This window comes from Pteropus vampyrus, unplaced genomic scaffold (assembly GCF_000151845.1).
Source record: "Pteropus vampyrus isolate Shadow unplaced genomic scaffold, Pvam_2.0 Scaffold238, whole genome shotgun sequence".
Classification (NCBI taxonomy): Eukaryota; Metazoa; Chordata; class Mammalia; order Chiroptera; family Pteropodidae; genus Pteropus; species Pteropus vampyrus.
The window spans coordinates 1,731,613-1,735,150 of NW_011889019.1; the positions used below are offsets into that span (position 1 = coordinate 1,731,613).

The 3,538-nt window shown below is 42.2% G+C and overlaps 1 pseudogene; it reads left to right on the forward strand.

Moving 5' to 3' along the window:
* Positions 1 to 901: 901 nt before the first annotated feature.
* On the forward strand, positions 902 to 1,020 carry LOC111728928 (annotated as a pseudogene).
* The last annotated feature ends 2,518 nt before the right edge of the window (positions 1,021 to 3,538 follow it).

Here is a 3,538-nt window from a genome sequence, read left to right on the forward strand (position 1 = left end):
GACACGATAAGGTTGGAAGAGTGGACTAGAGCCAGGCCACTGAGAGTTCTGGAAACTGTGTTAAGGAGCTGAGGGTTTTACTCAGGAAGCAATATGGACCTATTCAGAGTGGGGGTGGTGGGTAACCTGAGCAGGGCTGGTTGTTAGGAAGTTGATCTGCCAGAAGAGTGGATTAAAAGGAAAGGACTAGAGCCTAGACACAAGTTGCATGAGGCCAGCCAAGGAAACATGAACGGCATGATCAATGAGACCAGAAATAGGGCATGACTACTGGCAGAGGCACCAAAAGAAGGAATCAACAGGGCTTGAGGAACAAGAATTAGGCAGAGTTCAATGACCAGACTGCAAAGCCTGGATACCAGGTTCTAGGTAGTGGTCTGAGTAGAGCAGGCTTTGACATCAACCAAAACGAAGTTTGAATCCTGGCTCTGGTACTGGTAATTTGTGTAATCTTGGATTAAGTTTTCTTACCTCTGTGCCTTGGTTTTGTCATCTGTGGAGGGGGATAATACCTAACTCAGGTTATTGGAAGACTAAAGGAAATAATATCTATAAAGCACTTTTTAGGGTACCAGGCATAGAGTAAACACTCAACATAACTAATGGCATGTTTCTTTTTGGAGTGCTGCAGATGTTCTGAAATTAGATTATGGTGATAGTTATGCAACCCTGTAAACATACTAAAAACTGTTGAATTGCACATTTTAAATGGATGAATTTTATGATATGTAAATTATACCTCTATAAAAGTTTTCAAAAATAATCACTGTGTGGTAGTTACTATTATTATTGCTTCATTTCCTTATCCGAGTAGTTCTAATAAGCCTGAATGGCATTGTTCTCTAAATCATCTTCGGATTTTCCAATTATATTAGCATTGTTTTTTTAAAGTTCCTGGTCGGTCTACAGCCATGCCACCCTGAACACGCCCAATCTCGTCTGATCTCAGAAGCTAAGCAGGGTCAGGCCTGGTTAGTACTTGGATGGGAGACCACCTAGGAAGACTAGGTGCTGTAGGTGGAAAAGGAAAAAAAAAGTTCCTGGTTGGCTTAGACAAAATTGAATGTTATTTCTTTCTCACATAAAAGAGATCTAGAGGTAGGCAGTCTAGGTCTGTATTTGTGTCTTCAGTCATTGTTTGAGATTCCTTCAAATTCACTGCTTTCATAGCTCAAGATGGCTGCTTGAGCTCTATTTACCATGTCCACCACATCCCAGGCAAGGAGAAGAAAGGAAAAAAAAAGAGTTTGGCCCCCCTCCTAATAAGGAGACTTTCCAGAAGTACCACACAATACTTCCCATTTATATCTCATTGGCCAGAACTTAATCACATTGCCCCCATCTACCTGCAAGAGAAGCTGAGAAAGGGTTCTTGTGGCTCTGGGGCTGCTACGACTTAAGGCTTCTTGAAGGAGAGAATGGTAATTGGGAGGCAAATGACAGCCTCTGTTATAGCTACTATTTAACAAAGGGAGGCAAAATACAAAAAATAAAAATATGTAAATGCATAAAGTATCTTTGAAAATACACAGCAAATGACAGTATAGCTTGCCTCTAGGGAAACTGGGTGGCTGGGGACAGATAAAGAGATTTCACTTTACTCATTCTGACCTTTAGAATTTTGAATCATGTGGCTGTATTATCTGTTCAAGTAACTAAAACTAGAATCTTCTTTTAAAATACTGAATTTGGATACCTGACCACTTGTCTCCTGGTTTCCAATTCTGTCAATACCACCACTGCCCCAGGCATCCAGACAGACACAAAGCCTCTGTAGATCAGAGACTGCCTGCCCTTGACACCTACAGTCAATCACTCTGCAAGTCTGAGCATCAACTTTTCCATTCTCACTGGCCTCGTTTGGCAAGGGCAGTACAGTCATTTCTGCAGTCCCAGAAATGGGAGCACTAACTGCGTTAGCCCATGTGGGGCCATCCTAACTCCCAGTGGAGATGTGTCCTGACGGTGTCATTTTCTACCTATGATCAACATACAAATGAGGCTTTATTGTCTTTTCATCTCTTCTTTCTTTATTCCTGTTCTAACGTAGATCTGGATGGGCCTAGCATAACCACCATTGTAGCCCTTCAACTTTTCCACTGATTCTCGGAACCACCCCAGAACCTTCAATAAATTTCTCCATGGCTTACACATCCAATCAATTCCCTGAAACTACCTGCATTCATTTCTAGGGCTGCTGTAACAAAATTACCACAAACTTGTTATTCTCTCATAGTTTGGGAGGCCAGAGTCTGATATCAAGGTGTCAGTTAGCAGGGTTGGTTCCTTCCCTGGGGACTCTGGGGGAGAAGCTGCTTGCTCCATGCTCTTAGTTTCTGATGATTGTTAATCATTCTTTGTGTTTCATGGCTTAGGGCGGCATCATTCCAATCTCTGCCTCTGTAGACACATAGCATTCTTCCTATATGTCTGTTTCCAAATTCCCTTCTTTAGTCACTGCTTTAAGGCCCACCCTAATCCAGTTTGATGACATCTTAACTTGATTACATCTGCAGGGATACTATTTCCAAATAAGGTCACATTTACAGGTTCCCGGTGGACATGAGTATGGACCCTATTCAATTCTGTACACTTCTCAAGTCTCCACTTCTGGAGCTGCATCCCTCTTAACCTTCTCCCCAACCTTGAGGCCTTCGTACTCTTATTAATGGTGATTATTTCCCATTGCTTTATCAGTGTTAGCCCAAAGCCAGTTATCCACTTTAAATGCCCAGTTACAGACCCACCTGTTCCTAGAACCCAGCCTGTTTATCTTCTCTACCCTATCAGCAGCCTCAAGACATTTTCTACTTCTGCCATCCGGTTTCCAGGTTCCTTGATGCTAATCTACTGAGAAGTGTTTAATACTTCATTAGCACCTCTTTGCATCTCAGTGCGAATCCCCTAATCTCTTCGGTTCTCTCCTACAAATCCCTCCTCCCCAATCAGCCCAGTCCTTGGAGTCTCCCTATCTGGAAGCTGGGAGGCAATAAAGGAACTAGTAAAGGGGCAAGCCTGTGTCTGCCTTGCTGCTCCTGAGGCCCATCACTCAGATGTGCTACTAGCCTCTAACAGTGTCAAGCCTCATTCCTGCCATACAGTTTGAAATCCTCCTCCACAGGGAGCAAGAATTGAGTCAACCTACAGCAGGTCATCTACAGCCTTTAACACCGGAGTATGAGTCCACACAAAACCCTAGTTAACTTGCCAGTCTGGTTGGTTGTACACTTCCTTCCCAATTGTCAGCCCTGAGCTCCCCATGCCATGGGTGGTTCTAAAGGAAGTCAGAAAATCAATCACTTCTTTTCTGTGGCTTATTTTTTTCTAACATTTTATTCTAAAAATTTTCAAATAATCAAATTTGAAAGAATTTGACAGTGAAATACCCTATTACTCAGCACCTGGATGCTACTATCCAGTTTTAAAACTGAGATATACGTCACACAACATTAAAATCGCTTTAAAGTGAATTTTAAAGTGGTTTTTAGTATATTCACTCTGTTGTGTAAACATCACCACTATCTAATTCCAGAACATT